Genomic DNA, 15927 nt, shown 5'->3' on the forward strand with positions numbered 1-15927 from the left:
ATGCTTTCTTGGGCACAGATGTGCCCAATTCTGCATAAGCCAGTCTACACCGGTTCAGGGACCCCTTAGCCCCTGCTCTGGCGCGAAACTGGACAAAGGAAAGGGGAGTGACCACTCCCCTGACCTGCACCTCCCCTGGGAGGTGTCCAGAGCTCCTCCAGTGTGCTCCAGACCTCTGCCATCTTGGAAACAGAGGTGCTGCTGGCACACTGGACTGCTCTGAGTGGCCAGTGCCACCAGGTGACGTCAGAGACTCCTGCTGATAGGCTACTTCAGGTGTTAGTAGCCTTTCCTCTCTCCTAGGTAGCCAAACCCTCTTTTCTGGCTATTTAGGGTCTCTGTCTCTGGGGAAACTTTAGATAACGAATGCATGAGCTCAGCCGAGTTCCTCTGCATCTCCCTCTTCACCTTCTGATAAGGAATCGACCGCTGACCGCGCTGGAAGCCTGCAAACCTGCAACATAGTAGCAAAGACGACTACTGCAACTCTGTAACGCTGATCCTGCCGCCTTCTCGACTGTTTTCCTGCTTGTGCATGCTGTGGGGGTAGTCTGCCTCCTCTCTGCACCAGAAGCTCCGAAGAAATCTCCCGTGGGTCGACGGAATCTTCCCCCTGCAACCGCAGGCACCAAAAAGCTGCATCTCCGGTCCCTTGGGTCTCCTCTCAGCACGACGAGCGAGGTCCCTCGAATCCAGCGACACCGTCCAAGTGACCCCCACAGTCCAGTGACTCTTCAGCCCAAGTTTGGTGGAGGTAAGTCCTTGCCTCACCTCGCTGGGCTGCATTGCTGGGAACCGCGACTTTGCAAGCTTCTCCGGCCCCTGTGCACTTCCGGCGGAAATCCTGTGTGCACAGCCAAGCCTGGGTCCACGGCACTCTAACCTGCATTGCACGACTTTCTAAGTTGGTCTCCGGCGACGTGGGACTCCTTTGTGCAACGTCGGCGAGCACCGTTTCACGCATCCTCGTAGTGCCTGTTTCTGGCACTTCTTCGGGTGCTACCTGCTTCAGTGAGGGCTCCTTGTCTTGCTCGACGTCCCCTCTCTCTGCAGGTCCAATTTGCGACCTCCTGGTCCCTCCTGGGCCCCAGCAGCGTCCAAAAACGCCAAACGCACGATTTGCGTGTAGCAAGGCTTGTTGGCGTCCATCCGGCGGGAAAACACTTCTGCACGACTCTCCAAGGTGTGGGGGATCCATCCTCCAAAGGGGAAGTCTCTAGCCCTTGTCGTTCCTGCAGTATTCACAGTTCTTCAGCCTAGTAAGAGCTTCTTTGCACCAACCGCTGGCATTTCTTGGGCATCTGCCCATCTCCGAGCTGCTTGTGACTTTTGGACTTGGTCCCCTTGTTCCACAGGTACCTTCAGACAGGAATCCATCATTGTTGCATTGCTGATTTGTGTTTTCCTTGCATTCTCCCTCTAACACGACTATTTTGTCCTTAGGGGAACTTTGGTGCACTTTGCACTCACTTTTCAGGGTCTTGGGGTGGGTTATTTTGCTAACTCTCACTATTTTCTAATAGTCCCAGCGACCCTCTACAAGGTCACATAGGTTTGGGGTCCATTCGTGGTTCGCATTCCACTTCTGGAGTATATGGTTTGTGTTGCCCCTATCCCTATGTTTCCCCATTGCATCCTATTGTAACTATACATTGTTTGCACTGTTTTCTAAGACTATACTGCATATTTTTGCTATTGTGTATATATATCTTGTGTATATTTCCTATCCTCTCACTGAGGGTACACTCTAAGATACTTTGGCATATTGTCATAAAAATAAAGTACCTTTATTTTTAGTATAACTGTGTATTGTGTTTTCTTATGATATTGTGCATATGACACTAAGTGGTACTGTAGTAGCTTCACACGTCTCCTAATTCAGCCTAAGCTGCTCTGCTAAGCTACCATTATCTATCAGCCTAAGCTGCTAGACACCCTATACACTAATAAGGGATAACTGGGCCTGGTGCAAGGTGCAAGTACCCCTTGGTACTCACTACAAACCAGTCCAGCCTCCTACAGTGTTTTGTCCTTTGTTCTTTTCAGATCATCCTGTGGAGTGCCTGTGCCATGAGTGTGGTGTATGGAGCCCGTTCGGGAGACTCCACCGGGGAGCGGGAGGGGCTCATAGCCCAAAAATTCAACCGTCAGCCGCAGATGCCAACGCTGCTGCATCAACCGAACAATGTTTGGATTCATCTAGCGCAGGAAGTGCTGAATATATCTCACTTCTGTATGAGTAACATGCAAAGCGTTCAAGATTTGATTACCACTTGTCTAGTGGCAGTGCCCACTCCTGCTGCTGTATTATTACACATCTTTAACAATACAAACCAGGATGGAATGGTGGATGTGAGTGACGTTCGCTCCCATCTGTCACTCTATGAGTACTGCCGTCATTGCCCGGAGGTGGGCAGGCGGTTGTGGAGGAACATGACATCTATACTCACGTTTAACATCTCAAGTGGGGATGTGTGCTATTCATTGACCTGTGATCCTATGAAAATAGGTAAATGTGCTCAGCTCAAATTGGAGAAAAGAGACAAAAATTGAACTGCTGCACAACGGACGTTGTGCCACTCACGGACTGACCTAACCTGTTTGAATGTAAATAATTCAATGTTTTGCCAACATGTGGTGCCTGCTGCCAGCCACATTCAAAATGTTAAGTTGCCTAAAGGTTGGCTCTTTTCTTGTGGTAATCTTTCTTTTACTTATATTCCAGCCAATCTAACCGGAGGGCCTTGTGCCTGGTCACGCTTAGGCTTTCTCATGTTTCCTATGGATACTGCTCTACACCCTCGCTATACCAGAGACACTATTCAATTACCTACGGACTGTGATTCTGAAATTTCATTGCTGTCCAAAACAGAATATGTTAGTTTAGCTAGTTCTATCGTAGGGGTGCCAGGACTTGCAGTATATAATACCAGAGTTATTAATAAACTTGCATGTTTAGTAGTCAAGAATATTAACTATACATCAGCTGCCTTAGCTGAGCTGTTATTAGATGTACAGGGAATTAGAAGAGCTGCTTTGCAGAATCGCGCTGCTATTGATTATTTACTGCTTAAACACAACCATGGCTGCAGTGATTTTGAAGGATTATGTTGCTTCAATTTATCCGACCACTCCATATCAATCAACTCCCACATAGAGGCCCTGCATAAGTTGGTGAAGGGGGTGCAGCAGGATGTTGACAAGGGGTGGTGGGATTGGGCTTTTGGATGGCTGCCTAATTTAGGCCAACTGCGTTATATCTTTGGTGTAATCATTATCATAACAGTTATTTTAATTTCATTATGTTGTTGTATTCAGTGTGTGCCTAATCTTCTATCTCAGTTTCGCCCAAGAGCATTGCCATTTCAGCTTATAGGATATACTTAGTTGTAAATTGGCCAAATGGTCCAAGGGTGGAGATGTATTGCTACATACACTACGTGCATGCGGCAGCACTACGTGCAAGGTAAACAGTGGTGCAGAGTGTGGACCATTGGCCTCTGCTTTCATTGGCCTTCGCTTCCATTTTGGTTCACGACTCCATTTTGTCGAGTCTGGTTCGGTGCGTAAGGCACTGTTCTGTGTTTTTCCACAAGCTTCGGCAAGCTGAAGGGTGGGGTGTTTTTCTGCTCAACTTCGCTCCATCTGCCTGGTACGAAGGGCGCTATTTACATTCCACGAGCTATCAGTTAGAACAACAGGGGGATGCGCCTGTACACAAGGAGGAATGCAAGCTTCACCTTGGAGTCCTCTCCTGGGAACTTGGCCCGTTCTGAGGAGACGTCTCGAAGGGTGAACAAGGGTACCGCCGATTGCACAATTTGTAAAGGAGGGGGTCTTTTTCTAGAAAAGACTCCTGGGCGTTAGTAAATACTATAAAAGTTGGGGGCCTGGATGGGCTGGTTTAGGAACTCTCTCCTGGGTTGGACGCAACGCCAGGAGGACTGATTGTCCCGAACAGAGGCTCCCTGTGTCAGCTGATTTGGGTTCCCCAGCTTTGTGTACGGCGGAGGGATGCAGACGCTCTTTCGGTGAAGCTTTTCAATTTATTAAGTGTATTGTGTGTGCGCGCGTAATGTGTACTTATTCTTGCAGTCATTTTCATGCTATTGAGCATTGAAGTATATTGTGTGTGCGCGCGTAATATGCACTTACTCTTACAGTCATTTTCATGCTATTGAGCATTGAGGTATATTGTGTGTGCTCGTATTATATGCACTTACTCTTGCAATTATTCACAGAGTGCTTATATCTTTATCATTATTCTCATGTTATTCTCCTGATGTATATATATATATATATATTAGAGTGGTTTAGTTTTGCTAGCTGAGAACTTGCCCCTTAAATAAACTTGATTATTCTACTTACGAAGGTGTTTGAGAGTGATTGCTTTACATTGTGCCTTAAAATATCCTGAAGTGCCTAGTTTTGATATTCTGAAGAGTAAAGCAGCACAATATGGGGAGAGGGGGAGAGATATGGGGAGAGGTATGGGGAGAGGGGGAGAGGGGGAGAGATATGGGGAGGGAGATGGGGAGATGGGGAGATGGGGAGATGGGGAGAGATATGGGGAGAGGGGGAGAGGGGGAGATGGGGAGAGATATGGGGAGAGGGGGAGAGGGAGAGATATGGGGAGAGGGGGAGAGATATGGGGAGATGGGGAGAGATATGGGGAGAGGGGGAGAGGGAGAGATATGGGGAGAGGGGGAGAGGGGGAGATGGGGAGAGATATGGGGAGAGGGGGAGAGGGGGAGATGGGGAGAGATATGGGGAGAGGGGGAGAGGGGGAGATGGGGAGAGATATGGGGAGAGGGGGAGAGGGGGAGATGGGGAGAGATATGGGGAGAGGGGGAGAGATATGGGGAGAGATATGGGGAGAGGGGGAGAGATATGGGGAGAGATATGGGGAGAGGGGGAGAGGGGGAGATGGGGAGAGATATGGGGAGAGGGGGAGAGGGGGAGATGGGGAGAGATATGGGGAGGGAGATGGGGAGAGGGGGAGATGGGGAGATGGGGAGAGATATGGGGAGAGTGGGAGATGGGGAGAGATATGGGGAGAGGGGGAGAGGGAGAGATATGGGGAGAGGGGGAGAGGGAGAGATGGGGAGAGATATGGGGAGAGGGGGAGATGGGGAGAGATATGGGGAGAGATATGGGGAGAGGGGGAGATGGGAGAGATATGGGGAGAGGGGGAGAGGGGGAGATGGGGAGAGATGGGGAGAGGGGGAGAGGGGGAGAGATATGGGGAGAGGGGGAGAGGGGGAGAGGGGGAGATGGGGAGAGATATGGGGAGATGGGGAGATGGGGAGATGGGGAGAGGGGGAGAGGGGGAGAGGGGGAGAGATATGGGGAGAGGGGGAGAGGGGGAGAGGGGGAGAGATATGGGGAGAGATATGGGGAGAGGGGGAGAGGGGGAGATGGGGAGAGATATGGGGAGAGGGGGAGAGGGGGAGATGGGGAGAGATATGGGGAGAGATATGGGGAGAGGGGGAGAGGGGGAGATGGGGAGAGATATGGGGAGAGATATGGGGAGAGGGGGAGAGGGGGAGATGGGGAGAGATATGGGGAGAGGGGGAGAGGGGGAGAGGGGGAGATGGGGAGAGATATGGGGAGATGGGAGAGATATGGGGAGAGGGGGAGAGGGGGAGATGGGGAGAGATATGGGGAGAGGGGGAGATGGGGAGAGATGGGGAGAGGGGGAGAGGGGGGAGATGGGGAGAGATATGGGGAGAGGGGGAGGGGAGATGGGGAGAGATATGGGGGAGAGGGGGAGAGGGGGAGATGGGGAGAGTATGGGGAGAGGGGGAGAGATATGGGGGAGGGGGGAGAGATATGGGGAGAGGGGGAGTGGGGGAGAGGGGAGTGATATGGGGAGAGGGGTGAGGGGGTGAGGGGGTGAGTATGGGGAGAGGGGTGTGGGGGTGAGATATGGGGAGAGGGGGTGTGATGGGTGAGGGGGTGAGTATGGGGAGAGTTGGGGAGTGATGTGGGGTGAGGGGGTGTGTTGGGGGTGTGGGGGGAGAGGGGGTGAGATATGGGGAGAGGGGGTGAGGGGGAGAGATATGGGGAGAGGGGGAGTGGGGGTGGGGGTGTGGGGGTGAGTATGGGGAGAGGGGGAGAGATATGGGGAGAGGGGGTGAGTATGGGGTGAGGGGGAGTGGGGGAGAGTATGGGGAGTGGGGAGTGATGTGGGGGTGAGGGGGTGTGGGGAGGGTGTGGGGGAGAGGGGGAGATGGGGAGAGTTATGGGGGATGGGGAGAGTATGGGGTGTGGGGGTGTGGGGGAGTGGGGGAGTATGGGGTGTGGGGGAGAGGGGGAGAGATAGAGAGAGGGGGAGAGGGGGAGTGTATGGGGAGAGGGGGAGAGATATGGGGAGAGGTGGAGAGATATGGGGAGTGGTGGGAGTGTGGGGAGAGGGGGTGAGGGGGAGAGATATGGGGAGAGGGGGAGAGGGGGAGAGATTGGGGAGAGGGGGAGTGGGGGAGAGATATGGGGAGAGGGGGAGAGATATGGGGAGAGGGGGAGAGATAGGGGGGTGGGGGAGTGGGGAGAGGGGGTGAGGGGGAGAGATATGGGGAGAGGGGGAGGGGGAGATGGGGAGAGTATGGGGAGTGTATGGGGAGTGGGGTGTTGGGAGAGATGGGGAGTGGGGGAGTTGGAGAGAGATATGGGGAGATATGGGGTGTGGGGAGAGATATGGGGAGAGGGGGAGAGATATGGGGAGAGATATGGGGAGAGGGGGAGATGGGGAGAGATATGGGGAGAGGGGGTGAGGGGAGATGGGGAGAGATATGGGGAGGGAGATGGGGGTGTTGGGGTGAGGGGGAGTGGGGGAGATATGGGGAGAGGGGGTGAGGGAGAGTATGGGGAGAGGGGGAGAGGGGGAGAGGGGAGTGGGGAGTGATATGGGGGTGAGGGGGTGTGGGGGAGATGTGGGGGTGTGGGGTGTGGGGGGTGGGGGAGTGGGGAGAGTGTGGGGGTGGGGGTGTGGGGGTGTGTGGGGAGATATGGGGATGTGGGGGGGTGTGGGGGTGAGTGGGGGAGAGGGGGAGAGATATGGGGGAGAGGGGGAGAGATATGGGGAGAGGGGGAGAGATATGGGGAGAGGGGGAGAGATATGGGGAGAGATGTGGGGAGAGGGGGGAGAGATGTGGGAGAGATATGGGGAGAGGGGGAGAGTATGGGGAGAGGGGGTGAGGGGGAGATGGGTGAGATATGGGGAGGATATGGGGTGGGGGAGAGGGGGAGATGGGGAGTGGGGAGAGATATGGGGAGAGAGGGGAGAGGGGGAGGGGGGAGAGGGGGAGATGGGGGTGATATGGGGGAGAGGGGGTGAGGGGGAGAGATATGGGGAGTGATATGGGGGTGTGGGGGTGTGGGGGAGAGTTGGGGTGAGGGGGGGAGTATGGGGTGTGGGGTGAGGTATGGGGAGAGGGGGGTGGGGGGTGTGTGGGGTGTGGGGGTGGGTGTGTGTGGGGTGTGGGGGTGTATGGGGGTGTGGGGGTGTGGGGGAGTGGGGGTGTATGGGGAGTGTGTGGGGTGTGTATGGGGAGAGTATGGGGAGAGATATGGGGTGAGGGGGAGAGGGGGAGAGTATGGGGTGAGGGGGTGGGGGTGGGGGGGTGTGTGGGAGAGGGGGTGTGGGGGTGTGGGGAGAGATATGGGGTGGGGGTGTGGGGGTGATGGGGAGTGATATGGGGAGGGGGGTGGGGGTGTGGTGTGGGGTGTGGGGGAGTGTGTGGGGTGGGGGGGTGGGGGGTGGTGTGGGGAGTGGGGGTGAGTATGGGGTGTGGGGGTGAGATATGGGGAGAGTATGGGGTGAGGGGGTGTGGGGGTGTGTGTGGGGGTGAGATATGGGGGAGTGGGGGAGGGGGGAGTGTTATGGGGGAGGTATGGGGAGTGGGGGAGTGTGTGGGGAGTGTGTGGGGAGTGGGGGTGAGATATGGGGAGTGGGGGTGTGGGGGTGTGGGGTGTGATGGGGTGAGGGGGTGAGATATGGGGTTGGGGGGTGTTGGGGTGTGATATGGGGAGTGTTATGGGGAGAGGGGGAGATGGGGAGAGATATGGGGAGAGATATGGGGAGAGGGTGAGATGGGGAGAGATATGGGGAGAGTTTGGGGGAGAGGGGGAGATGGGGAGAGATATGGGGGAGAGGGGAGAGGGGGGAGATGGGGAGAGATATGGGGAGAGGGGGTGAGGGGGAGATGGGGAGTGATAGGGGGAGAGGGGGTGATGGGGAGAGATATGGGGTGAGGGGGAGAGGGGGAGATGGGGGTGAGTATGGGGAGAGGGGGTGAGGGGGAGTGATATGGGGAGTGGGGGAGTGATATGGGGAGAGGGGGAGAGTATGGGGTGTGGGGGGAGAGATATGGGGAGATATGGGGTGAGGGGGAGAGATATGGGGGAGAGTTTGGGGGTGGGGGTGAGTATGGGGGTGAGGGGGGAGAGGGGGTGTGGGGGAGATGGGGTGTGATATGGGGAGTGGGGGTGAGGGGGTGAGGGGGAGAGGGGGAGAGATATGGGGAGAGGGGGTGAGGGGGTGTGGGGGTGAGGGGGTGAGTGTGGGGGTGAGAGGGGGGTGAGGGGTGAGGGGGTGATGAGGAGAGTGTGGGGAGAGATATGGGGAGAGATATGGGGGAGTGGGGGAGTGATATGGGGAGAGATATGGGGAGAGATATGGGGAGAGATATGGGGAGAGGGGGTGAGTGTGGGTGATGGGGAGAGTGTGGGGAGAGTATGGGGTGAGGGGGAGATGGGGTGAGATATGGGGTGAGGGGGAGATGGGGAGAGTATGGGGGATGGGGAGTGATGGGGGAGAGGGGGAGAGGGGGTGTGGGGGAGAGATATAGGGAGAGGGGGGAGATGGGGAGATGGGGAGAGATATGGGGTGAGGGGGTGAGGGGGGAGATGGGGAGAGATGTGGGGTGAGGGGGGAGAGGGGGTGTGGGGGAGAGTATGGGGTGAGGGGGTGAGGGGGTGAGTGTGGGGAGAGGGGGAGAGTATGGGGAGTGTATGGGGAGTGGGGGTGTGGGGGAGAGATATGGGGTGTGGGGGTGGGGGGTGAGGGGGAGTGTGGGGTGGGGGGTGTGGGGGTGTGGGGGTGTGTGTGGGGTGTGGGGTGTGATATGGGGGTGGGGGGTGTGGGGGAGTGGGGGTGAGTGTGGGGAGTGGGGTGAGATATGGGGTGAGGGGGTGAGGGGGTGGGGGTGAGGGGGGAGATATGGGGAGATGGGGAGAGATATGGGGGTGTGGGGGTGTGGGGGGGTGGGGGTGAGGGGGTGAGTATGGGGTGATGGGGGAGATATGGGGAGAGGGGGTGAGTGTGGGGGTGGGGGGGTGTGGGGGTGTGGGGGGTGATGGGGAGAGTATGGGGTGTGGGAGAGTATGGGGAGAGGGGGTGAGGGGGTGATGGGGAGAGATATGGGGTGAGGGGGAGAGGGGGAGAGATAGAGAGATAGAGAGTGGGGGAGAGGGGGAGAGGGGGAGAGGGGGTGAGATGTGGGGTGTGGGGGAGTGGGGGTGTGGGGGAAGATATGGGGGAGGGGGGAGTGTGGGGTGTGGGGGTGTGTGGGGAGGGGGGAGAGGGGGAGAGATATGGGGAGAGGGGGTGAGGGGGAGAGATATGGGGGAGAGGGGGTGAGATATGGGGTGAGGGGGAGAGATATGGGGTGAGTATGGGGAGTGGGGGAGGTGTGGGGAGTGTATGGGGAGAGATATGGGGTGAGGGGGAGAGTTATGGGGTGAGGGGGTGAGATATGGGGAGTGATGTTGAGGGGGGGGGAGTGATATGGGGGTGAGGGGGTGAGATATGGGGAGAGGGGGGTGTGATGGGGTGAGATATGGGGTGAGGGGGAGAGTGTGGGGTGAGGGGAGAGTATGGGGAGAGGGGGTGAGAGTGGGGGGAGAGATATGGGGTGAGGGGGGAGAGAGAGGGGAGAGATATGGGGGTGAGGGGGTGTGGGGGAGTGTATGGGTGAGGGGGAGAGGGGGAGTGATATGGGGTGAGGGGGAGAGTGTGGGGGAGGGGGAGTGGGGGGAGATATGGGGAGAGGGGGGAGTTATGGGGGTGTGGGGGAGAGGGGGTGAGATGTGGGGGTGAGGGGGAGTGGGGGTGAGGGGGTGGGGGAGAGATATGGGGTGAGGGGGGAGTGGGGGAGGTGTGGGGTGAGGGGGTGTGGGGTGTGGGGGGGAGATTGGGGGTGATGTGGGGGTGAGGGGGAGTGGGGGAGAGTGTGGGGAGAGGGGGTGAGGTTGGGGTGAGGGGGGGGAGTGGGGGTGTGGGGGGGTGTGGGGAGTGGGGGTGTGATATGGGGAGAGGGGGAGAGGGGGTGAGTTGGGGTGTGGGGGTGTGTGTATGGGGTGTGGGGGGTGTGGGGAGAGGGGGTGAGGGGGAGTATGGGGAGAGGGGGAGTATGGGGTGTGGGGGAGAGTTGGGGAGGGGGGTGAGTATGGGGTGTGGGGGAGTGATATGGGGAGTGGGGGTGAGGGGGAGAGTTGGGGTGAGGGGGGTGAGGGGGTGAGTATGGGGAGGAGGGGGGAGAGATATGGGGAGAGGGGGAGAGATATGGGGAGAGATATGGGGTGAAGGGGGAGAGATATGGGGAGAGGGGGAGAGATATGGGGAGAGGGGGAGAGGGGGAGTGATGGGGAGAGGGGGAGAGATATGGGGTGAGGGGGGAGATATGGGGAGAGGGGGAGAGATATGGGGAGAGGGGGGAGGTATGGGGAGATATGGGGTGAGGGGGAGAGATATGGGGAGAGGGGGAGAGATATGGGGAGAGGGGGAGCGATATGGGGAGAGGGGGAGCGATATGGGGAGAGGGGGAGAGATATGGGGAGAGGGGGAGAGATATGGGGAGAGGGGGAGAGATATGGGGAGAGATATGGGGAGAGGGGGAGAGATATGGGGAGAGATATGGGGAGAGGGGGAGAGGGGGAGAGGGGGAGAGATATGGGGAGAGGGGGGAGAGATATGGGGAGTGGGGGAGAGATATGGGGAGAGGGGGTGAGATTGGGGTGAGGGGGAGAGATATGGGGAGAGGGGAGAGATATGGGGAGAGGGGGAGTGATATGGGGGAGTGGGGGAGTGGGGGAGAGGGGGAGAGATATGGGGAGAGATGTGGGGAGTGATATGGGGTGAGGGGGAGAGGGGGTGAGGGGGAGAGGGGGAGGTTGGGGGTGTGGGGGGAGGATGTGGGGTGAGGGGGAGGTGGGGGGAGAGTGGGGGGAGTGTGGGGAGAGGGGGAGTGGGGGTGAGATATGGGGTGTGGGGGTGAGGGGGAGTGTTATGGGGAGAGGGGGTGAGGGGGAGTGGGGGGAGATGTGGGGAGAGGGGGAGAGATATGGGGTGTGGGGGTGAGGGGGAGAGATATGGGGAGTGGGGGAGAGATATGGGGAGAGGGGGAGAGGGGGAGAGATGTGGGGAGAGGGGGAGAGATATGGGGTGAGGGGAGAGATATGGGGGAGAGGGGGTGAGATATGGGGAGAGGGGGAGAGATATGGGGAGAGGGGGAGAGATATGGGGAGAGATATGGGGAGAGGGGGTGAGATATGGGGAGAGGGGGAGAGATATGGGGAGAGGGGGAGAGATATGGGGAGAGGGGGGAGAGGGGGAGAGGGGGAGAGATATGGGGAGAGGGGGAGAGATATGGGGAGAGGGGGAGAGATATGGGGAGAGGGGGAGAGATATGGGGGAGATGGGGAGATGGGGAGATGCTCCAATGAATGAATGTGCGGGACAAAGGATCACTACCTGCCGCAATCATGTCTAACTGGGGGGAGATGGGGAGATGGGGAGATGCTCCAATGAATGAATGTGCGGGACAAAGGATCACTACCTGCCGCAATCATGTCTAACTGGGGGGAGATGGGGAGATGGGGAGATGGGGAGATGCTCCAATGAATGAATGTGCGGGACAAAGGATCACTACCTGCCGCAATCATGTCTAACTGGGGGGAGATGGGGAGATGGGGAGATGCTCCAATGAATGAATGTGCGGGACAAAGGATCACTACCTGCCGCAATCATGTCTAACTGGGGGGGAGATGGGGACATGGGGAGATGGGGAGATGCTCCAATGAATGAATGTGCGGGACAAAGGATCACTACCTGCCGCAATCATGTCTAACTGGGGGGAGATGGGGAGATGCTCCAATGAATGAATGTGCGGGACAAAGGATCACTACCTGCCGCAATCATGTCTAACTGGGGGGAGATGGGGAGATGGGGAGATGGGGAGATGCTCCAATGAATGAATGTGCGGGACAAAGGATCACTACCTGCCGCAATCATGTCTAACTGGGGGGAGATGGGGAGATGGGGAGATGGGGAGATGCTCCAATGAATGAATGTGCGGGACAAAGGATCACTACCTGCCGCAATCATGTCTAACTGGGGGGAGATGGGGAGATGGGGAGATGCTCCAATGAATGAATGTGCGGGACAAAGGATCACTACCTGCCGCAATCATGTCTAACTGGGGGGAGATGGGGAGATGGGGAGATGCTCCAATGAATGAATGTGCGGGACAAAGGTTCACTACCTGCCGCAATCATGTCTAACTGGGGGGAGATGGGGAGATGGGGAGATGGGGAGATGAATGAATGTGCGGGACAAAGGATCACTACCTGCCGCAATCATGTCTAACTGGGGGAGATGGGGAGATGGGGAGATGGGGAGATGGGGAGATGCTCCAATGAATGAATGTGCGGGACAAAGGATCACTACCTGCCGCAATCATGTCTAACTGGGGGGAGATGGGGAGATGGGGAGATGGGGAGATGCTCCAATGAATGAATGTGCGGGACAAAGGATCACTACCTGCCGCAATCATGTCTAACTGGGGGGAGATGGGGAGATGGGGAGATGCTCCAATGAATGAATGTGCGGGACAAAGGATCACTACCTGCCGCAATCATGTCTAACTGGGGGGAGATGGGGAGATGGGGAGATGGGGAGATGCTCCAATGAATGAATGTGCGGGACAAAGGATCACTACTTGCCGCAATCATGTCTAACTGGAATGAGATGGGGAGATGGGGAGATGGGGAGATGGGGAGATGCTCCAATGAATGAATGTGCGGGACAAAGGATCACTACCTGCCGCAATCATGTCTAACTGGAATGAGATGGGGAGATGGGGAGATGGGGAGATGGGGAGATGCTCCAATGAATGAATGTGCGGGACAAAGGATCACTACCTGCCGCAATCATGTCTAACTGGAATGAGATGGGGAGATGGGGAGATGGGGAGATGGGGAGATGCTCCAATGAATGAATGTGCGGGACAAAGGATCACTACCTGCCGCAATCATGTCTAACTGGAATGAGATGGGGAGATGGGGAGATGGGGAGATGCTCCAATGAATGAATGTGCGGGACAAAGGATCACTACCTGCCGCAATCATGTCTAACTGGAATGAGATGGGGAGATGGGGAGATGGGGAGATGGGGAGATGGGGAGATGGGGAGATGGGGAGATGCTCCAATGAATGAATGTGCGGGACAAAGGATCACTACCTGCCGCAATCATGTCTAACTGGAATGAGATGGGGAGATGGGGAGATGGGGAGATGGGGAGATGGGGAGATGCTCCAATGAATGAATGTGCGGGACAAAGGATCACTACCTGCCGCAATCATGTCTAACTGGAATGAGATGGGGAGATGGGGAGATGGGGAGATGGGGAGATGCTCCAATGAATGAATGTGCGGGACAAAGGATCACTACCTGCCGCAATCATGTCTAACTGGAATGAGATGGGGAGATGGGGAGATGGGGAGATGGGGAGATGCTCCAATGAATGAATGTGCGGGACAAAGGATCACTACCTGCCGCAATCATGTCTAACTGGAATGAGATGGGGAGATGGGGAGATGGGGAGATGGGGAGATGGGGAGATGCTCCAATGAATGAATGTGCGGGACAAAGGATCACTACCTGCCGCAATCATGTCTAACTGGAATGAGATGGGGAGATGGGGAGATGGGGAGATGGGGAGATGGGGAGATGCTCCAATGAATGAATGTGCGGGACAAAGGATCACTACCTGCCGCAATCATGTCTAACTGGAATGAGATGGGGAGATGGGGAGATGGGGAGATGCTCCAATGAATGAATGTGCGGGACAAAGGATCACTACCTGCCGCAATCATGTCTAACTGGAATGAGATGGGGAGATGGGGGGAGATGGGGAGATGCTCCAGTGAATGAATGTGCGGGACAAAGGATCACTACCTGCCGCAATCATGTCTAACTGGAATGAGATGGGGAGATGGGGAGATGGGGAGATGCTCCAATGAATGAATGTGCGGGACAAAGGATCACTACCTGCCGCAATCATGTCTAACTGGAATGAGATGGGGAGATGGGGAGATGGGGAGATGCTCCAATGAATGAATGTGCGGGACAAAGGATCACTACCTGCCGCAATCATGTCTAACTGGAATGAGATGGGGAGGGGAGATGGGGAGATGGGGAGATGGGGAGATGGGGAGATGAATGAATGTGCGGGACAAAGGATCACTACCTGCCGCAATCATGTCTAACTGGATGAGATGGGGAGATGGGGAGATGGGGAGATGGGGCAGATGAATGAATGTGCGGGACAAAGGATCACTACCTGCCGCAATCATGTCTAACTGGAATGAGATGGGGAGATGGGGAGATGGGGAGATGCTCCAATGAATGAATGTGCGGGACAAAGGATCACTACCTGCCGCAATCATGTCTAACTGGGGGGAGATGGGGAGATGGGGAGATGGGGAGATGCTCCAATGAATGAATGTGCGGGACAAAGGATCACTACCTGCCGCAATCATGTCTAACTGGGGGGAGATGGGGAGATGGGGAGATGGGGAGATGCTCCAATGAATGAATGTGCGGGACAAAGGATCACTACCTGCCGCAATCATGTCTAACTGGGGGGAGATGGGGAGATGGGGAGATGCTCCAATGAATGAATGTGCGGGACAAAGGATCACTACCTGCCGCAATCATGTCTAACTGGGGGGAGATGGGGACATGGGGAGATGGGGAGATGCTCCAATGAATGAATGTGCGGGACAAAGGATCACTACCTGCCGCAATCATGTCTAACTGGGGGGAGATGGGGAGATGCTCCAATGAATGAATGTGCGGGACAAAGGATCACTACCTGCCGCAATCATGTCTAACTGGGGGAGATGGGGAGATGGGGAGATGGGGAGATGCTCCAATGAATGAATGTGCGGGACAAAGGATCACTACCTGCCGCAATCATGTCTAACTGGGGGGAGATGGGGAGATGGGGAGATGGGGAGATGCTCCAATGAATGAATGTGCGGGACAAAGGATCACTACCTGCCGCAATCATGTCTAACTGGGGGGAGATGGGGAGATGGGGAGATGCTCCAATGAATGAATGTGCGGGACAAAGGATCACTACCTGCCGCAATCATGTCTAACTGGGGGGAGATGGGGAGATGGGGGAGATGCTCCAATGAATGAATGTGCGGGACAAAGGTTCACTACCTGCCGCAATCATGTCTAACTGGGGGGAGATGGGGAGATGGGGAGATGGGGAGATGCAATGAATGTGCGGGACAAAGGATCACTACCTGCCGCAATCATGTCTAACTGGGGGGAGATGGGGAGATGGGGAGATGGGGAGATGCTCCAATGAATGAATGTGCGGGACAAAGGATCACTACCTGCCGCAATCATGTCTAACTGGGGGGAGATGGGGAGATGGGGAGATGGGGAGATGCTCCAATGAATGAATGTGCGGGACAAAGGATCACTACCTGCCGCAATCATGTCTAACTGGGGGGAGATGGGGAGATGGGGAGATGGGGAGATGCTCCAATGAATGAATGTGCGGGACAAAGGATCACTACCTGCCGCAATCATGTCTAACTGGGGGGAGATGGGGAGATGGGGAGATGGGG

Source organism: Pleurodeles waltl, chromosome 4_1, assembly GCF_031143425.1.
Source record: "Pleurodeles waltl isolate 20211129_DDA chromosome 4_1, aPleWal1.hap1.20221129, whole genome shotgun sequence".
In the NCBI taxonomy this organism is placed as follows: domain Eukaryota; kingdom Metazoa; phylum Chordata; class Amphibia; order Caudata; family Salamandridae; genus Pleurodeles; species Pleurodeles waltl.